The sequence below is a fragment of the Chenopodium album genome, chromosome 26 (genome assembly GCF_948465745.1).
Source record: "Chenopodium album chromosome 26, dcCheAlbu1.1, whole genome shotgun sequence".
Taxonomy (NCBI): Eukaryota; Viridiplantae; Streptophyta; class Magnoliopsida; order Caryophyllales; family Amaranthaceae; genus Chenopodium; species Chenopodium album.
The window spans coordinates 21,094,953-21,118,377 of record NC_137859.1 but is presented as its reverse complement, the minus strand read 5'-3'; the positions used below and the strand labels follow the sequence as shown (position 1 = coordinate 21,118,377).

The 23,425-nt window shown below is 37.5% G+C and overlaps 2 pseudogenes; both read left to right on the top strand.

Annotated features, from left to right (window-relative positions):
- The first annotated feature begins 3,110 nt into the window (after positions 1-3,110).
- Positions 3,111-3,209, top strand: LOC145618744 (small nucleolar RNA R71; annotated as a pseudogene).
- Positions 3,210-10,576: 7,367 nt separating this feature from the next.
- Positions 10,577-10,675, top strand: LOC145618743 (small nucleolar RNA R71; annotated as a pseudogene).
- The last annotated feature ends 12,750 nt before the right edge of the window (positions 10,676-23,425 follow it).

Below are 23,425 nucleotides of genomic sequence, written 5' to 3'. Positions count from 1 at the left end.
AAGGAAGTAACTAAACAAACTAAAGAACTAAACTAAACTACAAGATTTGGATTCAAGGGATATTGATGGTGAATGGTAAGTGAGGAGTGTGCACAAGTGAGGAGGGTTTGAGAGGGAGAGCGTGAGGTAGGAGATGATGAATGAGGGAATGAATGAAAGAAGAAGGAAGAAGAAATTAAAGGAAACGGCTACAGGGGGTGTGCGGCCGCACTTGTAGCTTGTGCGCCCGCACACGCAAGGTGTGCGCCCGCACACACCTGATGTGCGGCCGCACCTTGCTGTGCTTCTCCGTTCTTTCTTTTCCTCTTATTTTTGATACTCACTAACCACTTGGGTGCGCACAAGAATCATGATGGTGATGAGGAACACCATAGGCAGTAGCTAAAAACATTTTTAAAGAGCTCAAAGTTAAAGATTCATGTGCTCACCACAAAAACTCACTAAGTATCAACTTCCTCCAACTTTTAAAACATGAAATTCCTATCTTACCTCTCTAAAATTCTTACCCTTTTTACCTCAAATTTTGATTGGAATCAAACAAAATATGATATGTGCCACGAACACCTTCCATTCACCATGCATTCATGAAGAAATCCAATCGCGCAAAGTTCATCCTAAAAATCCAAACAAGTAGAAAAGTGAAAGCAAAGAAAAAGTAATAAAAGAAACAAAAACAAGAAAACTCAAAAATCAAAAAATCAAAAAGAAAAGTTAGAATCTCCGGGTTGCCTCCCGGGAAGCGCTTGCTTAAGGTCCTAAGCTCGACCCTTCCTCCAAATCATGGAGGGTCAAAGAACACCACCTTCTTCAAGGTAGTAGAAAGAGCAAATTCCTCTTCAACTTCTAGAAACTTCTCATTGTTGCTTGATAAGCTTTCATACAAAGACCTTTCAAATGCAAGCTTTTTTTTCCTCAACTTCTTTCTCTTTCTCTTTTTGTTAGAAGCTCGTGCTCTTTTCTTTGCCTTGTTTTTCTTTGTAAATGGTTCTCACAATCTAAACTTATAGAAACATCACCTTCATCTTGAGGATAGAGTTCAAACCAATGAGGAATATCAACTTCCTCCTCGTCCATAAGCTTGGGAATCATCACTTTATCTTCACTAACCTTCTTGCAATCACAACTCTAAAGCACATCATCATAATTCTCAAGAAAATCGGTATGTGAAGAATCAATAGTGCATACATCATCAATAGGGCGAGGGGAATTAACACACATAATTCCTTTTACAAGGGACAAAGACTCATGTGTTGGTTTCAAATCAAAACTTTCCTCATTCTTACCAATTCTCAAGGTAATACGACCTCTCTTAACATCTATCAAGGCTCCCGAGGTGGCTAAGAAAGGCCTTCCTAAGATGATAGGGATATGTTCATCTTCCGCAATCTCAAGCACAATGAAATCAACGGGAATGGTGAACTCTCCTATTTTGAGAGGAACATCCTCAACACTCCCCTTAGGAAACTTGATAGACCGATCGGCCAATTGAAGGGTCATATTGGATGGAAGAAGTTCACCTAGCTTAAGTTTCTTAAAAACGGAATAAGGCATGATACTAACACTAGCACCAAGATCACAAAGAGCATTTTGAAACAATTTTCCTTTGATTTTGCAAGGTGCGGAGAAATTTCCGGGATCCTTCAACTTTTGGGGTAGGTCGTTTTGAAAAAAGGCACTAAAGCACTCCCCTAGATTCGCCGGTTCCACCAAATTGCAATCTCTCTTACCGCTCAAAATTTCCTTAAGAAACTTAGCATAGTTTGACATTTGTTCTACAACATCAGTAAAAGGAAGAGTAAGATGAAGTTGCTTAAGCATGTCGATGAATTTCCCAAATTGCTCATCCAATTTATGCCTATTATGCTTTTGGGGGTAAGGAAGTCTAGGTTTGTAAACCTCATCTTGCTTCCGCTCTTTCTCCTTAGGCTTATCATTGGAATCCTCACTCATCTTGCTAGGCTCTTCATTCTTATTCTCTTCACTCAAATCATTCTCTTTTTCACTCTCCTTACTCTTCTTAGGAACACTCTCTTTAAGGACCTTACCACTCCTAGTGGTCATAGCACACATCGGTTCCCTAGAATCAACTTCTCGTGAGGGAAAAGGAGATGGACTAGCACAATCTTTCAAAGGGTTGGCTAGTTGAACAATTTGGTTCTCAAGCATATTTCCATGAGACCTCAAATATTTTATTACAAGACAATGTGAATTCATTCAACATCTTAGATTGATCCATCATGAAATTTTCTATCTTATTCAATTGGGATTGTTGAGTAATGAAATCATCACCTTGGCTTTGAGTCCTTGGAGTAATTTGGGATGGGGTATATCTTTGAACATCATTTTGAAAATTTCCCCTACCTTGATTACTCCAATTACCCTTACCATGATTTTGGCCGGAATTTTGATTATGGTTACCATAACCTTGGTTATGATCCCCATATTTTTGGCCATAGCTTTGATCATTACAACAAAAGTTGTTATGGTTACCACAAAATTCTTGGGTCACACGGTTACCATTACCACTCTTTTGGTTGTAATTATCATAGCTCCCATTATTGTGATAATTCCTATTCCCAACAATCTTTTGAGCATTAAATCTAGGTCCAAAATCATTATTATCATCACAATTCACATGCACATTCTCATATCCATCATATCTATCACAAGGAACATTGGAGCAATTAGAAGCATCATGACCATTCTTTCCACACATATCACAAACCAAGCATTCTCTAATCATGCAACAAGAAGCAAAAGGAGGGTTAGAGTAGGAAGATGTACCTCTCCCCTTAAATTGGGAGGGAAGACTAGAAGCTTGTGAAGGACTCTCGAGCTTGTTCTTGAGAGAATTCACCTCCTTTCCTAACTCCGAGACCATTGTGGACAATTCGTTGATGACATAAAATTGATCGGTTGAGCAACTTGTGCTTGCCGATTCCCTCTCTACATCATGCCAATCCATGTAATTCCTTACCACATCATCTATTACATCCACAACCTCTACTTCCGTCTTGTTCATGATTGGGCCTCCGGCTCCGGCATCTAGGCTCGATCTACCTTGAAAGCTCAAACCTCTATAGAAGATTTGGATCACTTGATATGTTGGAATTCCGTGGTGAAGGCATTCCCTTTGGTAGTCCTTGTATCTCTCCCATGCTTCATAGAGATTCTCTCTAGGCAATTGCTTAAAACTTTTGATTAAGGCTCTAGCCTCTGCCGTCTTCTTTGGTGGGTAGAAACGGGACAAGAAAGCTTTTGTGACATCATCCCATGTCTTCAAGGAATTGGGCTTCACTTCTTTGTCTAGCCATTCCAAAGATCTTCCTATGAGAGAGAAAGGGAACAACTTAAGGCGGATAAACTCTTGAGAAACTCCATTGACATTGATAATGTTGCAATATTTTTCAAACTCCTTAAGATGGTTCAATGGGCTCTCGTTCTTTGCCCCACTATATTGTCTCCTCTCAATTAGGGTGATTATTGCCGGCCTAATTTCAAAATCGTTTGCCGGTGTTGTAGGTGGAGCTATGCCGCTCTCATACCTATATGCACCGGGCACTCCAAGTTCCTTCAAGGCAACTCTTGAATTACTTCCCATGGCTAGGGATCTAAGCACACAAAACTCAAAGAAAATGTTAGTAGCACGGCTACAAGTGTAGCCTAAAGTTTAAAATATTTTTGTATTTTTCAAATAAAGTGGAAGAGACTCATCAACAACATGCACTCAAAGCACCATTCCCCGGCAACGGCGCCATTTTGATGGGAAGGAGAACGGTAGGTCGTTAGGCTACCACCCCACCCAATCAAACAAAATTTGTAACTTAACAAACCCCTATTTAGTGTAGTGGTAAGTCAAGGTCGAACCCAAAGTAATGGAGGCCGAATGCACGATGCCTAAGTTAAGCTATTCCGAAGTCTAGTAGGGGTTTATGGTAGAAACTAAGGCTAAACTAGGCGATGCAAAAGGCTTGTACTAAATGAATGCTAAGGCACTAGGGGAATGGATCCACATGCATCAACGATGAAGTTCAATCAACTTGGGGAATTAACCAATCAAGTCAAGCAATGTGAGGGAAAACCGATGTTGCAACCAAGAGAGTACATCAAGCTATTCTCCTAGAGGTCTAATTAGCGTCAACTACATTAAACACTAGCTAGGAAACATCACAAGATATCTCAATCGAGTAAATGTAAGCCACAAATCAATGGTCCGTATCAATGTGAACTCACAATTCAATCTAGTGTGAATAACAAGGGTGATCAAGCCTAATCAAGCACACACATGCACAAAATCAATCAACCAATTTAATCACATTATCAACTCAATCAATTTCCCCCAAACTAATCTCAATTCGTCATCAATACATGCTTCACCACTACCCTAGCAAATAAACTACTCACAATCCATAAAGAACAACAAAATCAAAGCTAAACTAATCATCATTCCCAGATTCATCAATTGAAATCAAATTGAAACAAACAAATTCAATCAAATCAATCAAACTATCAATTAACCAAATCAAACAACAATACTAATGAAATCAAACATTGAATTGCAATAAGGAGTAAATAATTCTTACAAACTTGATAGGAATCAAATCAAATGGAGCAATCTTCAATCATCAAACCCACACTTTCTCTCTCTAAAAATGCTAAGAACTAATGTTTTCTCTCTCTAAAATCTAATCTAATCTAATTCTTTTTTTAATGAAGATCTAATCTTCTCTCTATAAATGGAAAGAAAATAACTAACAATCCCAAGAGGAAGTTGGGAAAGACGTCCAAAAACAGACCCACGTCGGTGCGGGTGCTCGAAGGAGAGAGAATGGTGCGCACGGGAGCACACCCAGACAGGTGCGCCCGCACGCACCTGATGTGCGGCCGCACACGACAGATGTGCGGCCGCACACTCCTCTAGTGCGCCCGTACAACGCTGCTGCTTCCTCCTTTCTTCTTTGCCCTAGCTCACGAGGTGCACACATCCTAGATGATGATGATGGAGGACAAGGTAGGCAGGAACTTCCTTGAATTTCTTGAAGAATAGAAGCCATGAGGAAGGCATAAACAAGACCTTAAAGCATGCTCCTTGAACCTCACATTGACTTGAAACTTCTTGCACAAGCTTTAAGCATGAAAATCCATGGAAAACTATGGAAAGGAAGTTCGAGAATCCTTGGACAATCAATCACAACCTACAATCAAAGGTTAAAAAGCAAGTAAAAGGGAAAATAGCAAGTAAACTAGAAAAAGCATGAAATAGAGAAACTAACTACAAAAATCATAAAATGAAGAAAACAAGAATAAAACTAAGGAAAACTAAAGAAAAGAGAGATAAAATGAAATAGAAATCATCCAAAAAGGAACCAAATGAGTGCCATAAATGTCACTCATCAAATTCCCCCAAGCTAAACTTTTGCTCGTCCTCGAGCAAAACAAAGCAAGAAAGAATGAGGATGAAAATTTTATTGAAAACGAAAAAGAAAGACTCAAGATAAGAATATACACTAAAACTCACTGTCGTAGGAATCACGATTGTTTTTAGCTACAAAAAGCCCTTTAAACCCCAAAGTCGCCTATGAGGACGAGTGAGGTCTCGTAAGGGTATCCTAAGAGTTTGACCCATAACTCTCCACCAAATGAGGCAAACCATAAAATTAAAAGAAAGAAAATGAAATAAAAACAAACCTTTGCGAAATGAACCAACATAAAGACTACAATGCAAATGAATGACAATCTTTCTCAAGTAGTTAAGGTATGCACGTTTCAAGATATCCAAGGTTGATTGAAACATAGGGTATGCTAGGCATAGGAACTAGTTATCACAATTCACTTTCATCCCAAACAATCTTACCGCGTTCTTCCCACTAGTCTCAAATCTCCCCTTAGTGAGTGTCCCAATGATTCCTCGAAGGAACCAGAAAAAGAATTATTTTAAGGCTACTCGACAATCTTGACTATGCATCCCCATTCCTTAGGAAATGACCCATGATGCCCTCCCCCGAATAATGACTCAACTATCTAGGTCGAAAGGTCTTTCCCCAAGGTTGTAACGTAAGGCAATAAGGGTGAAGGTATGCTAAAATTTAAAATTTGGTGGTTTTCCTAAAAGTGAAGCAAAGATTGCGCATATCTTTACACCAAGACTAAGTTGTCACCAAACAAAAACAACACCCCCAAGCTTACTTGAAGCTATACTCACAAAAATATATACAAAAAGCGTACACGCTTCTCCCCCAAGCTAAAATGAAGCATTGTCCTCAATGCTTAGAAGGAGAAAAGAATACATCAAAAAAATTTCGAATTTTTCACCTTTCACTATTTTTCTTTTTATTTATTATGATAGTGCTTTGTCCTCGCCTCTTGTAACTTTGGACGGCTTGTCAACTTTTACACTTATTATTTGTCCATGCCTTTTATTATGTTGGACGTACTCATACTCATTTGCCATTATTCACAAAGAAATCATAACACAATCATGCTTTTATAAGAACCAAATATTTCTTCATCTCCACCACAAACTCCATCAAGTATGATCAATTGCTTCACAAAAACCAAGAAAAGAAAGAAGAATGAAACAAAAGGCCAAAGATCTAAAGATGTGGCTTGAAAAGAAGGTATAAGGCTCAAATGGTTGCAAGAAGGCAAATGTAAACCCCAAAATAAAGAAAATAACAAAATATAACAAAAATGAAAAATACCACCCCGAAAAATGTGCCTTTGTCCTTCCTAGATAGTTCGGTCTCGTGTTTGAGAATCATACATCAAGCTTTATTAGATTAGGTTTGCATAGTCAAGGATCCACGCCGCTCATACAAGGAATGTTGAAGGCTAGAAAAACAAGTAACCTCACAAGGTTGTGGCAAAAACTCACTAGTGGTGTCAAATCAACTATAGGAAGCCACTACCAACGTACCACAAACAAGTAGAATCCGGCTTCATGATCCTCCTAGTTCAAACCAACTACCCTAGCATACACTATCCTAGAGTCAACCGAACATAGTCTCAAACCGTGCATACCTTTACAACCTAGGAAGAAAATCATGCAAAAGACAATTCCAATGTACAAGGTTCATTCCATAAGAAAAGAAATGAAAAATAATGCCTCAAAATCACATCAAAAATGAAAAGAAAAATAAAGGAAAGTAAGAGAAAAAGTAAAATAAAAGAAAGTAAAAGAAAAGAAACGGAGACATAGAAAAGGAAAACATAGGAGAAATAGCATGCAAAGGACTAGAAAGCAAGTTAATCACATAAAATTCCCAATCGATAAACAAGTGATCGATAGACAACAAAGTCACCGATCCCAAACACATTACGCGTTAACAAGCATCCATCCTCGAACCATTCAACTTCTCCTAAACTAATCCTATTCTATGCAACCAAGGAAAATAAAGAGAAAATAAGAAAGATCTCACCGGGATTCCAAGCTTAGCAAAAATAAATGAAGCGATTAGAAACCACCTCGTTGCATTGCCATATCCATAAGCTCTTCAAGGAACCAAGTGAGAAAAAGAAATAAAAGAAACTATGAACAAAGAAAATGGTTAGTAACTTCAAAACAATTAAAAGAAAACAACAAATAAAAGGAAACTAAACTAAGCAAGAAGTATATACAACTAAAGGAAATAAAAGCTAAACTAATCAAAGAGTAAAAAGAATAAAAGAAAGGAAACTAAAGAATCAAGGAAGTAACTAAACAAACTAAAGAACTAAACTAAACTACAAGATTTGGATTCAAGGGATATTGATGGTGAATGGTAAGTGAGGAGTGTGCACAAGTGAGGAGGGTTTGAGAGGGAGAGCGTGAGGTAGGAGATGATGAATGAGGGAATGAATGAAAGAAGAAGGAAGAAGAAATTAAAGGAAACGGCTACAGGGGGTGTGCGGCCGCACTTGTAGCTTGTGCGCCCGCACACGCAAGGTGTGCGCCCGCACACACCTGATGTGCGGCCGCACCTTGCGGTGCTTCTCCGTTCTTTCTTTTTCTCTTATTTTTGATACTCACTAACCACTTGGGTGCGCACATGAATCATGATGGTGATGAGGAACACCATAGGCAGTAGCTAAAAACATTTTTAAAGAGCTCAAAGTTAAAGATTCATGTGCTCACCACAAAAACTCACTAAGTATCAACTTCCTCCAACTTTAAAAACATGAAATTCCTATCTTACCTCTCTAAAATTCTTACCCTTTTTACCTCAAATTTTGATTGGAATCAAACAAAATATGATATGTGCCACGAACACCTTCCATTCACCATGCATTCATGAAGAAATCCAATCGCGCAAAGTTCATCCTAAAAATCCAAACAAGTAGAAAAGTGAAAGCAAAGAAAAAGTAATAAAAGAAACAAAAACAAGAAAACTCAAAAATCAAAAAGTCAAAAAGAAAAGTTAGAATCTCCGGGTTGCCTCCCGGGAAGCGCTTGCTTAAGGTCCTAAGCTCGACCCTTCCTCCAAATCATGGAGGGTCAAAGAACACCACCTTCTTCAAGGTAGTAGAAAGAGCAAATTCCTCTTCAACTTCTAGAAACTTCTCATTGTTGCTTGATAAGCTTTCATACAAAGACCTTTCAAATGCAAGCTTTTCTTTCCTCAACTTCTTTCTCTTTCTCTTTTTCTTAGAAGCTCGTGCTCTTTTCTTTGCCTTGTTTTTCTTTGTAAATGGTTCTCACAATCTAAACTTATAGAAACATCACCTTCATCTTGAGGATAGAGTTCAAACCAATGAGGAATATCAACTTCCTCCTCGTCCATAAGCTTGGGAATCATCACTTTATCTTCACTAACCTTCTTGCAATCACAACTCTAAAGCACATCATCATAATTCTCAAGAAAATCGGTATGTGAAGAATCAATAGTGCATACATCATCAATAGGGCGAGGGGAATTAACACACATAATTCCTTCTACAAGGGACAAAGACTCATGTGTTGGTTTCAAATCAAAACTTTCCTCATTCTTACCAATTCTCAAGGTAATACGACCTCTCTTAACATCTATCAAGGCTCCCGAGGTGGCTAAGAAAGGCCTTCCTAAGATGATAAGGATATGTTCATCTTCCGCAATCTCAAGCACAATGAAATCAACGGGAATGGTGAACTCTCCTATTTTGAGAGGAACATCCTCAACACTCCCCTTAGGAAACTTGATAGACCGATCGGCCAATTGAAGGGTCATATTGGATGGAAGAAGTTCACCTAGCTTAAGTTTCTTAAAAACGGAATAAGGCATGATACTAACACTAGCACCAAGATCACAAAGAGCATTTTGAAACAATTTTCCTTTGATTTTGCAAGGTGCGGAGAAATTTCCAGGATCCTTCAACTTTTGGGGTAGGTCGTTTTGAAAAAAGGCACTAAAGCACTCCCCTAGATTCGCCGGTTCCACCAAATTGCAATCTCTCTTACCGCTCAAAATTTCCTTAAGAAACTTAGCATAGTTTGACATTTGTTCTACAACATCAGTAAAAGGAAGAGTAAGATGAAGTTGCTTAAGCATGTCGATGAATTTCCCAAATTGCTCATCCAATTTATGCCTATTATGCTTTTGGGGGTAAGGAAGTCTAGGTTTGTAAACCTCATCTTGCTTCCGCTCTTTCTCCTTAGGCTTATCATTGGAATCCTCACTCATCTTGCTAGGCTCTTCATTCTTATTCTCTTCACTCAAATCATTCTCTTTTTCACTCTCCTTACTCTTCTTAGGAACACTCTCTTTAAGGACCTTACCACTCCTAGTGGTCATAGCACACATCGGTTCCCTAGAATCAACTTCTTGCGAGGGAAAAGGAGATGGACTAGCACAATCTTTCAAAGGGTTGGCTAGTTGAACAGTTTGGTTCTCAAGCATATTTCCACGAGTAAATAGGACCTCAAATATTTTATTACAAGTATATATGATCCCCATATTTTTGACCATAGCTTTGATCATTACAACAAAAGTTGTTTTGGTTACCACAAAATTCTTGGGTCACACGGTTACCATTACCACTCTTTTGGTTGTAATTATCATAGCTCCCATTATTGTGATAATTCCTATTCCCAACAATCTTTTGAGCATTAAATCTAGGTCCAAAATCATTATTATCATCACAATTCACATGCACATTCTCATATCCATCATATCTATCACAAGGAACATTGGAGCAATTAGAAGCATCATGACCATTCTTTCCACACATATCACAAACCAAGCATTCTCTAATCATGCAACAAGAAGCAAAAGGAGGGTTAGAGTAGGAAGATGTACCTCTCCCCTTAAATTGGGAGGGAAGACTAGAAGCTTGTGAAGGACTCTCGAGCTTGTTCTTGAGAGAATTCACCTCCTTTCCTAACTCCGAGACCATTGTGGACAATTCGTTGATGACATAAAATTGATCGGTTGAGCAACTTGTGCTTGCCGATTCCCTCTCTACATCATGCCAATCCATGTAATTCCTTACCACATCATCTATTACATCCACAACCTCTACTTCCGTCTTGTTCATGATTGGGCCTCCAGCTCCGGCATCTAGGCTCGATCTACCTTGAAAGCTCAAACCTCTATAGAAGATTTGGATCACTTGATATGTTGGAATTCCGTGGTGAAGGCATTCCCTTTGGTAGTCCTTGTATCTCTCCCATGCTTCATAGAGATTCTCTCTAGGCAATTGCTTAAAACTTTTGATTAAGGCTCTAGCCTCTGCCGTCTTCTTTGGTGGGTAGAAACGGGACAAGAAAGCTTTTGTGACATCATCCCATGTCTTCAAGGAATTGGGCTTCACTTCTTTGTCTAGCCATTCCAAAGATCTTCCTATGAGAGAGAAAGGGAACAACTTAAGGCGGATAAACTCTTGAGAAACTCCATTGACATTGATAGTGTTGCAATATTTTTCAAACTCCTTAAGATGGTTCAATGGGCTCTCGTTCTTTGCCCCACTATATTGTCTCGTCTCAAATAGGGTGATTATTTCCGGCCTAATTTCAAAATCGTTTGCCGGTGTTGTAGGTGGAGCTATGATGCTCTCATACCTATATGCACCGGGCACTCCAAGTTCCTTCAAGGCAACTCTTGAATTACTTCCCATGGCTAGGGATCTAAGCACACAAAACTCAAAGAAAATGTTAGTAGCACGGCTACAAGTGTAGCCTAAAGTTTAAAATATTTTTGTATTTTTCAAATAAAGTGGAAGAGACTCATCAACAACATGCACTCAAAGCACCATTCCCCGGCAACGGCGCCATTTTGATGGGAAGGAGAACGGTAGGTCGTTAGGCTACCACCCCACCCAATCAAACAAAATTTGTAACTTAACAAACCCCTATTTAGTGTAGTGGTAAGTCAAGGTCGAACCCAAAGGAATGGAGGCCGAATGCACGATGCCTAAGTTAAGCTATTCCGAAGTCTAGTAGGGGTTTATGGTAGAAACTAAGGCTAAACTAGGCGATGCAAAAGGCTTGTACTAAATGAATGCTAAGGCACTAGGGGAATGGATCCACATGCATCAACGATGAAGTTCAATCAACTTGGGGAATTAACCAATCAAGTCAAGCAATGTGAGGGAAAACCGATATTGCAACCAAGAGAGTACATCAAGCTATTCTCCTAGAGGTCTAATTAGCGTCAACTACATTAAACACTAGCTAGGAAACATCACAAGATATCTCAATCGAGTAAATGTAAGCCACAAATCAATGGTCCGTATCAATGTGAACTCACAATGCAATCTAGTGTGAATAACAAGGGTGATCAAGCCTAATCAAGCACACACATGCACAAAATCAATCAACCAATTTAATCACATTATCAACTCAATCAATTTCCCCCAAACTAATCTCAATTCATCATCAATACATGCTTCACCACTACCCTAGCAAATAAACTACTCACAATCCATAAAGAACAACAAAATCAAAGCTAAACTAATCATCATTCCCAGATTCATCAATTGAAATCAAATTGAAACAAACAAATTCAATCAAATCAATCAAACTATCAATTAACCAAATCAAACAACAATACTAATGAAATCAAACATTGAATTGCAATAAGGAGTAAATAATTCTTACAAACTTGATAGGAATCAAATCAAATGGAGCAATCTTCAATCATCAAACCCACACTTTCTCTCTCTAAAAATGCTAAGAACTAATGTTTTCTCTCTCTAAAATCTAATCTAATCTAATTCTTTTTTTAATGAAGATCTAATCTTCTCTCTATAAATGGAAAGAAAATAACTAACAATCCCAAGAGGAAGTTGGGAAAGTCGTCCAAAAACAGACCCACGTCGGTGCGGGCGCTCGAAGGAGAGAGAATGTTGCGCACGGGAGCACACCCAGACAGGTGCGCCCGCACGCACCTGATGTGCGGCCGCACACGACAGATGTGCGGCCGCACACTCCTCTAGTGCGCCCGCACAACGCTGCTGCTTCCTCCTTTCTTCTTTGCCCTAACTCACGAGGTGCACACATCCTAGATGATGATGATGGAGGACAAGGTAGGCAGGAACTTCCTTGAATTTCTTGAAGAATAGAAGCCATGAGGAAGGCATAAACAAGACCTTAAAGCATGCTCCTTGAACCTCACATTGACTTGAAACTTCTTGCACAAGCTTTAAGCATGAAAATCCATGGAAAACTATGGAAAGGAAGTTCGAGAATCCTTGGACAATCAATCACAACCTACAATCAAAGGTTAAAAAGCAAGTAAAAGGGAAAAATAGCAAGTAAACTAGAAAAAGCATGAAATAGAGAAACTAACTACAAAAATCATAAAATGAAGAAAACAAGAATAAAACTAAGGAAAACTAAAGAAAAGAGAGATAAAATGAAATAGAAATCATCCAAAAAGGAACCAAATGAGTGCCATAAATGTCACTCATCAAGTTTTTGGGATTTTGAAGAAGCAATTGGTGGATTTTTCTTCTCATTTATTCAATGAGTCTTTCTAACTTTCTCTTACCTTTATTGCTTTTATTTATTATTGTTTTTGCTTATTTATTTGTTTATTTGAGTAGATTAATTAGTTTAGTTGTTTGATTCTTGCTTTTATTATTATTTTACCTTGTTTTCAATGTTTTTATTCATTATGTTAGCTTAGATTTTGTTCTAGGGAAATGAATGAAGATAATGTTAATAAGTTCAATGATTGATTGTGATTTGTATGAAATTGTTTCTTGATTATTGTGTATGGATGATGCTTAAATGGATTAGAATCTTTCTAGCTAATTAATTTTATGCTTTTAATTGTGATTTCAATCAATTGTGCGAGAGTGAGTTGGTTGAGGGTCTAATTTCTTCCATACCTTTGCTAGGCTAGTTGCACGATAGTGAATTAGTTTAGTAGGATAATTAACATGCTTAATTGTGCGAGAGTGAGTTAAATGTGTTTATTGTTCCTAATCAAGGTCATTTTCATCTAATTGTATGATGTTATTGAATGTATTGATGTAATTGGATTCCACTTTCCCTAGTTTTAGTTGTTTGCTCTAAGTTGTGTATATTTTAACCTCTCTTTATCTCACAAGTTTTCCTACTAGTCTAATTGGCATAGATTGATACACTTAATCCTTTTGGGTTCGACCCTTTACTTACCCCTATACTCGTATAAGGGTAGTTTAGGATTATAAATTTCTAATTTGGTTAGGGTTAGTAGACCAACGACACTATCTAATCCCTCGATCAAATATTGGAGCCGTTGACGGGGACTAAGGCGTTCATTAGTTTGTGTTGATTAGATTAGCTAGGTTCTTGTATATTATTTGATTTTTGTTTGCTTTTCTTTGTTCTTTGTACAAAAATGGGATGCTTATCTTTTCCTCAATTTGATAATGAACCCTTTTATGCATACTTTGATAGATTAGATGGTTTCCTTAGTTACCATGGATGTTCTCTTAGTGATGCTTGTGGTATAGCTTATTAGGGCATGAATGAGTATACTAGGGGTATGGTTGAGAATATGCACAATGGTATATTCTGTCATTTGTCTATGCATGATGCTTGGAATTTCTTCACATGGCTTGCTAGAGATTCTTATGATAGAGAATGTAATGTTTCTTGTTTTGATTCTCAATGTCAAGATTCTTCTAATTTTTGCATGAATTCTCTTGATACTTCTAATGTGCCTTGTGATGAACCAAATATGCATGTTGACCCCTTCCCCTCTTATGCTCATTGTGATGAGGTTTGTGCTAATTTTGATAATATGCAATTTGATATTGATCATGAACCTCAACCCGATAACATTACTCCCCAAATTCTTTCTCAAATGCAATATCTCACCCAACAACTTCAAGAGCTTCAAGAGGAACAAAAATTGAGAGAAGTAGGTTTAAACCAGAGCGGGAAACATTAGGCTCAAATTGGTTAATAAGTAGGTTGATGCAATAAGAAAATAAATATGAAAATAACATAAAATAAGAAAATAAAAGAAACAAGGAACTTACTAAATAACAAGAACTAAAACTTAAAATAAAAACAAAGAAAATAAGGTAAATTAAATAAATTAAGAAAATAAGCTAAAAACTATTAAAAACTACTAAAATACTCGAAATAAAGATAAAGGACGAGAATAAGTAAATAAAAGAAATAAAGGACAAAAAGGGTTAAATTATTGGAAAAATAAGCCGAGAAACGACTCGATAAACACCATAAAAGTGACATAAGAGTCACTTATCAAACTCCCCCAAGCTAAACTTTTGCTCGTCCTCGAGCAAATTAACATAAAACACGGGAGAAGGAGAATGATTTATTCAAGCAAAGCTAGAACACTAAAGGAGACAAGAATGTACACTAACTCACTTTCGTAGGATTCTTGGTCACTTTTAGCAACTAATGACAAGCCCTTTAAACCCCTAGATCGCCCTGGAGGACGAGTGTGCTCTCGTGAGGGTGTCCTAAGAGTTTAACCCACAACTCTAAATAAAAACCAAGGCAAGGCAATAAAAAAGAAAAGAAGAAGAAACGTAAAAAGAAAAAGCAAAACACAAATTCATATATGGACAGGAGATAGGAACAAACACAAATGAATGCAAACCTTTCTAAATAGACATATGCATGCACGTTCTAAGATGTCAATGGTTGATAGACACATAACATATGCTAAGCATAGAGAACTAATGAGGACTCAATCCACCCTAGCCCCAACCAATCGGGCCGCGTTCTCTCCACCAGCTTCAAATCAACCCTTAAGCTAGCTTCTCATGATTCCACGAAGGAACCGGAAAAAGATAAAGAAATGAAAAACTTTGAGAAGGTAATCCCGACATCTCAACTATGCATACTCTCTCCATAGGTTTGAAACCTATCTCCCTCCACCGTTCTTTGACCTAACCCCAGTAAAGTTTAAGGGTCTTTTATTGGGTTGTAACGTAAGGCTAAGGGTTAAGGCAGGGTAAAAATTTGAAAATTTTGGTGATATTTCCTAAGTGAAGCAAAAGAGTGTCCTACTCTCAAAAACAAACTCAAGAAGTCGCAAAATATCAAACAAAAATACCAATAATGCCATCTCCCCCAAGCTTATTCAACACTAACACACAATATATACAAAAAAAATGAAGGAACGCTCCCTGGCGCTTGCCTTTTTCTAACCATGAACGGCTTTTTCTTGAAACTTCATTTGATTTTTTTGAATTGCATATTTCTTCTCACACTTTTTTGCATTTTCTTTTCAAGCTCAACTTTCAATACCGTACTTAAACCAATTCACAAAGTTTTCTTGCTCATGATCAACACACTTAAAACTCAAACCTCACATGCCAATGCTTCACTAACTAAAAGGGTTGGTAAACATAGGCCATTAGGTTTGTAACGTGGTTTAAACAAGAGCGGGAAACATTAGGCTCAAATTGGTTAATAAGTAGGTTGATGCAAAATAGAAAATCAAATTTGTAACAAAACAAAAAGAAGATAAATAAAAATGAGAAAATGTGCCCTTTTCATCCCCTAGAGTGGCTCGGTCACGATCTTGGGAGCTAGAGGTCAAAACAAGGATTAAGATATGCACAGTCAAGGATCCTAAATCGCCGCTCAACAAGGTGATGAAGGCTAGAACAAATGAAGCTCACAAGGGATTATAACCAAACAAATACCAACCAAGGGTTTCAAATCCACTATAGAGAGCAACTCCATCTTACCACATTCTCGTGAACTAAGGCTTCATGGACCCCTAAAAGTTCTTAACCCGACTACCTTCGCATATAGTATCCTAGAGTCAACCAATGACACTCTCAAACCGTGCACACATTTACCACTTAGGAAGAAAAACATTCAAGAATGCAATTCCAAGACAAAATGTCAAAATTAAGAACAAACAAAACACATTTTGCCAAAATTACCTTGAAAGTAAACAAAAATCTTTTTGGATTTTTCAAAATATAAGAAAAGACATGGAAATGCATATAAAAAGGTGCATGGCATATATGAATCAACATTCTACCCAAGCATGATAGAATACCCTCCCCCAAGCTTGAATGAGACAATATACTCAAACATAAACCAAATAAACCATGGAAGGGGAAAAGAAAGAAATCAACACAACAAACCAACACATGTCCAACGAGTCACCAACCATTAGAGAAAGAGCTTAGAAAGATATTACCGGATATAGGTGGGTGTAAATACCCTCAAATGAACCAATTTAACCTTTCAAAGCCGATTTTCTTTTGAATTGAATCTCGATTTCCATATGCTAGAAAAAATAGGAATTAAACTTCCTTGTTTCTTGATCCAAACCAATGCATAAGTGTATATCAAGTCATGTGCCTAGCAAAAGGCACACAAACATTTCCATGAGAGAAAATCTAATCCAAAAAGAAAGGAAAATGAAAGAAATAAAAACCTCGGGTTACTTCCCGAGAAAGGCTTGTTTAACGTCCAAGTGAGACCGCTCTAGTAAATAATATTGCAACAAACGCAAGAGCTTATCAAATGCACTACTACACATTTCATATGATAACAAGTAGGCAATTGAAGGGAGGAGAACGTGCAACAAGATTATTGCACGTAAGTGAGGAGGAAGATGCCAAAAGAAAGAAGAAAAATCAAAAGAAAAATCAAGAAAATAAGAAGAAAAAGAAGAAGAAGAAGAAGAAGAATAAGAAAAAGAATAAAAAGGCAAAACCTCCACAAAATCTTTTTGGGTGGCATAATGACCCATTTCCTCAATGATGGGAGGATGAGAAGAAAAAGTCTTATCAAACGAGAGAGGGTCCTCAATAGACTTTAAGACAAAAGAGGGGAGGAACATAGGATAGTATGGGATATGGTCGAATTTCCTTGAGAAAGGGACAAGAGGAAGGGGAGGAGAAACAATGGTCTCACAAAGCCTCACATCACCAATGAGTGCATGAAAATCAATCATAGAATCCTCAAAAGAACACTCATGATAAGCATAGAGAACTAATGAGGACTCAATCCACCCTATCCTCAACCAATCGGGCCGCGTTCTCTCCACTAGCTTTAAATCAACCCTTAAGCTAGCTTCTTATGATTCCTCGAAGGAACCGGAAAAAGATAAAGAAATGAAAAACTTTGAGAAGGTAATCCCGACATCTCAACTATGCATACTTTATCCATAGGTTTGAAGTCTAGCTCCCTCCACCGTTCTTTGACCTAACCCCAGTAAAGTCTAAGGGTCTTTTATTTGGTTGTAACATAAGGTTAAGGGTTAAGGCGGGGTAAAAATTTGAAAAATTTTGGTGATATTTCCTAAGTGAAGCAAAAGAGTGGCCTACTCTCAAAAACAAACTCAAGAAGTCACAAAATATCAAACAAAATACCAATAATGCCATCCCCCCCCCCCCAAGCTTACTCAACACTAACACACAATATATACAAAAAATGAAGGAACGCTCCTCTCCCAAGCATGAACAAAGCATTGTCCTCAATGCTTAAACAAGGGTAGAAGACGAAACTAAGCTAAAATATATTTGTATTTTTTGTTTCTTTTTCTTTTTTTTTTTATTTTTTTTTATTTGGTGTCCTTGCCTTTTTTAAACCATGGACAACTTTTTCTTGAAACTTCATTTGATTTTCTTGAATTGCATCTTTCTTCTCAAACTTTTCTTACATATTCTTTTCAAGCTCAACTTTAAATACCGTACTTAAACCAATTCTCAAAATTTCTTGCTCATGATCAACACTCTCAAAACTCAAACCTCACATGCTAATGCTTCACTAACTAAGAGGGTTGGTAAATGATGAGTGACATTTATGGCACTCATTTAATCTCTTTTTGGATGAATTTCATTTCATTTTATTACTCTTTTCTTTAGTTTTCCTTAGTTTTATTCTTAATTTCTTCATTTTACACTTTTCATAGTTAGTTTCTCTATTTTGTGCATTTTCTAGTTTATTTGTTGTTTTTCCCTTTTATTTGCTTTTTCTCCTTTGTTTGTAGGTTGTGATTGATTGTCCAAGAATTCCCGAGCTTCCTCTCCATGGTTTTTCATTGCTTCTCATGCCTTATTCTGGTGCAAAGAGTTCCAAGTCAAGGGGGATCCGAGGAGCAAGCTTCAAAACCTTGGTTATGCTCTTTTAATGGCTTATGTTCTTCAAGAATTCCAAGGATGTTGCTGCCTACCTTGTCCTCCATCACCATCATCTAGGATGTGTGCACCACATGAGCTAGGACGAGGAGAAGAGAGGAACTCTACCCTGTTTGGTGCGGGCGCACTCGGGGAGTGTGCGACCGCACATATGTCGAGTGCGGCCGCACACCAGGTGCGTGCGGGCGCACCTTTCTGGGTGTGTCCCGTGCGCGCTTCTCTCTCTCCTCCGAGCGCCCGCACCGGCGTGGGTCTATTTTTGGGCGTCAAAACCAACCTTCTCCTTTGTATATATAGTTATTTCCTTCTATTTTTGTGGGCAAGAAGTTTCATAATAGAATTAGATCATATTCTTAGCTTAGTTGAGAGCTTCTCTCTCTTGATCTAGGGATTAGTTTTAGGAGTAGATTTTAGAGAGAGAAAGGGAAGAATTTCAATGGTGATTGAGAGATTGAAGATCCAATGGTATTGCTTGTTTAGATTGTTTGATTTTGATTAGATTTTGATGATTTGATGATTGATGTTTGATTAGAGTTATTGTTCTTCATTGATTTCTTAGTTGTTTGTTGAATTGATGATGTTGCTAGAGTAGTTGTTTGGTTAGGGATTTGGTGAAGCTTGTATTATGTAATGGATTAATGTAGATTGGGGATTTTGATGTAGTTGATGATGTGATTAAATTGGTTAATTGATTATGTGCATGTGTGTGTTTGATTTAGGCTTGATCACCCTTGTTATTCACACTAGATTGCATTGTAAGTTCACATTGATACTGACCATTGATTTGTGGCTTGCATTTACACAATTGAGGTGTCTTGTGATGTTTCCTAGCTAGAGTTTATCGTAGTTGACGCTAGTTAGAACTCTAAGAGAATAGCTTGATATGCTCTTTTGGTTGCATAATTGATCTTTCCTCGCATTGCTTGACTTAGTCAACTTCCTAAACCAATTTGCATTGTCCATTGCCATTATAAGTGAATCCTAATCCCTAGCATTTTATTTGTTTGATTTCTTTGTCTTAGTAGTTGTTAGTGTCCTCTTTTACCCTTTGTCTTCGACCTAGCTTAGGCACATAATTGGAAGCACTTAGACATTACCATTACTTTGGGTTCGACCCTTGACTTACCTCTATACTTGTATTTAGGTTTGTTAAGTGTTTATAAACTTTGTTTGGCTTAGGAGGATTAGTTCAACGACCTAGTTTTCCTACGTCAAAATGGTGCCGTTGCCGGGGAACGGTGTCTATGTTTGAGTGTTTTTTATTGCTTGAGTCTAGGTCTTTGTGTATACTTTTCTTTTTTTTTGATTTTTGCTTGTTTTGTATAAAAACTGGAAATACCTCGTTTCCTCAATTGGAGAATGAGCCATTTTGGGTGTACTTTAATAGATTAGAGGACTTCATTAGTTACCATGGTTATGATCTTTGGGAGGCTTGTGGGATTTGTTACCATAATTTGACTAAGCAAACTAGAGACATTGTTGAAAGCATGTTTAATGGTAGATTTCGGGCATTGTCAATTGATGATGCTTGGGATTTTTATGTATGGTTTGCTAGAGATAGTTATAATCATGGTCATGGTTGTTCAAATGCTTCTATTGATGATTGTTATGGTCCATGTTCCATGAATAATGAATTTTGCATGCCTTATTGTGCCCCCATCCCCCATATTAATGATGCCACTCATATCTCTAGTGTTGATCCTCATCACATGCTTGCTCATAATTCTTTTCCTCATTATGCTCCTCAACTCTCTTCACCTTTGAAAACCTTGGAGCCTAACATTGAGTCTTCTTATAATCAAATTGGTGGTTCTTTGAGAAAATTTGAGATGAATTCTAATTTGGAACAAAATGAGATGAGATATTTGGAGATTGTAAGAAGCCAAATGGAATTGTTGAAAAAGTTGGAAGAGAGCAATTAGGTTGTTTTTAGAAAGAATGAGGAGATGGAGAGTCAATTATCATCAATATTGAATGTAAATGAAGTTTCTACTACTTTGGTAGATGTGGAAGATGATGATGATGATTGTTTTGAGAGGCCTAAGGTGTGGGAGGAGGACATTAGAGAGCCTATGAGTGAGAAAAAGGGTGTAGAGATGGATGTTCCAAGAGAGAGCTTGCATTTTGAACCTCCTTCCCAATTTGAATTTCGTTCCATTGACCCTTTAGATGGAGTTGAAGAGAAACTAAAAGGCATGAACATTATCAACATTGGGATGTATCTCATCATAAATAGCACACAAGGGGGAGGGATTTGCATCATGGGGAGCATAGGGATCATCATTAGAGTGCATGCAAGAGCTAGAAAAATCACAAGAATTAGCATTATTCTCTTGCTCATAACTATCCTTGGCAAACCACATATAGAAATCCCAAGCCTCATCCAAAGATTTGGCTCGAAATTGACCATTACACATGTTTTCAATCACCCCTCGAGTATACTCATTCAAACCCTAATAAATAACTTCACAAGCCTCCCATAAGGAACAACCATGGAAATTAGAGAAGTCTTCAAACCTATTAAAGTAGACCCAAAAGGGTTCATATTCAAATTGAGGCAAAGAGGAACAAGACATCTCATTTTGGACAAATTGATCCATGACTCAATAAAGACAAACAACAAGCAACCAAACAAGAAAGCTCAATAATATACACAAACAAAAACAAAAACAAGAAGGAAAACAAACCAAAAGGAAATTATACACAATGGACTAGTCTCAATAAGATAACACAACGATAATGGAAGCCGTTCCCCGGCAACGGCGCCAATTTGACAAGGGAATAAACGCGTCGTCAATTTTCTATCCCTAGATCAAATACAATCTATACAACCTAAACAAAAACCTAATACGAGTATAAGACAAGCATAGGGGTCGAACCACAGAGAACGGTTAAACACCACCAAATATTATCGACAATTAAGCTAGTCCGGAATAGGAGATAAATAAACTAAAGTCTAAAAATGCTAAAACAAGAAATAAAACATTAAGGGAAATGGTTTAGGCATAGCATTCATTTGAACATAAACAAAGGCATAGAAATTGAATTAATTATGAACTAAACATGCTCAAATATCGAAATAAAGAGTCAAATCTAGCCGCCTTCCGGGGTCAATTGGCTTCTCCCAACATAGCCTCTATGTTTCCACATTAGAACCATATACTAGGAGGTACTATTAAATAACAATCGATAATAATGAACCTTAACTAAGTCAATTTCCGTTCCTTGTTAGCAAAGATTCACCTTTAATCAACCAACAATGTGCACTTGCAAGAAGATTAAAGAATATCAAGCATATAAAGACTTTAATCACAAATAAATCAACTCTAAACCTAGAACATGCTCAAGATCCAACTACACCACAACCATCCCCTCAATGGGGAAATTACTCACTAATCATGATAATAACAAGATTAATCAACAAATAATCAAGAATCAACATGATCAACAAGCAATACCAACAACAAAAATAATAATCAAAATAAAGCAATAAAAATAGAGGAGAGAGAGTTAGAGATTCTCATTGATTGAAAATGAAAGTCTACAAACAAGATGATCAATCTTCTTCTTCAAAATCCAAGCTCAACAATGGTGAAACCCTCACTTTCTCTCTCTAAATTACTCTAATCCTAAGCTAAACCTAGAAAGAGAAGCTCTCCTAAAACTAATTAGAGAATTAGAATAATAGCTAAAATGTTCTCTCCTCTAATTGGCCCCAAAAATGGGTATTTATTTACAAGTTTAAAAGGAAAATAAAATAGAAAGAAATAAAAGAAAGTTAAAAGAAAAGGAAAAGAAAGTAAAATAAATAAGAAAGGAAAAGAAAGTAAAAGAAAAATAAAAATTAAAGGAAACTAAAAGAAATTAAAAGAAAGAAAAATAAAAGAAAAACAAAACAAAAGTAAAAACAGGAAAACGAAGTTCAGACTTCGTATTTCGCTGCTCTTGTAAATGGGAAATAATCTCATGCTTCACACCATCACAAACATCAACCATCACCGTTAGATTGCCAAGATTAATCAACATCAACGACCCAATTTATACCCAGCTGTGGCGCACGCACAAAGGGGTCTTCAAGCGCGCACCGAGAGTGAATTAGGCTGCTAGTCAGTGATGGCGGAAGTTGCTATTTGTGGGGCTGAACTGGAGGAATTGTTGCGGGACTGATGGCTGATTTGATTGTTGCTAGGTGTGGGTTGAGTGAGGAAGTGGCTGCGGTAGTGCTGGTAGCTGCGAACTAGTAGTTGGTGGTTGGTGATTGGTGCGGAGTGTGGGTTGGTTGTTGTTGCGGCTGGAGCAGGGGAAGGTGGTGTGAAGGTGGTGGTGAACGGTGATGGTTGATTGATAGGTGCGACAGTGATGGAAAATTGGTGGTTTCCGGTGACTAAGATTAATGCGGGCTGGTGGTGATCGGAGGTATATTGCGTGTTAATTGCAGGGGAAGTGCGTGTGGCTGCTGCCGAGTGTTTTGCTGCTGCTTTGTGTGAGCTGGTGGTATGAAGCGATGAGGCTCGTCTGCGCTCTCGAGCATCAAGCTCGTGTGATGCCCAGGAACAAGGCAGCCCAAATTTCTCAAATTTGCGTGTTTATCACCAAAATCAACGAGAGCGCAATCATGAGAGCGCAACACCTTGAACTTGGAATATGGACTTGAAATACATATCTTGACCCCGAACAAACACCTACACAAAATACCAAACAAACCGAGAGGAGAAACCGAGACAAATAAAATAAAATAAATAAAATAGAAATAAATAAAATAAAATAGAAAATAGGAAACATAAAACTAAACTAATAAAAATAAACAAAAACTATACAAGCAAAGAAAATAAAATTAAATAACAAAATAAACATAAAGCTAATAAAATAAAGGAAATAAACTAAAATGCTCCAAAATTAC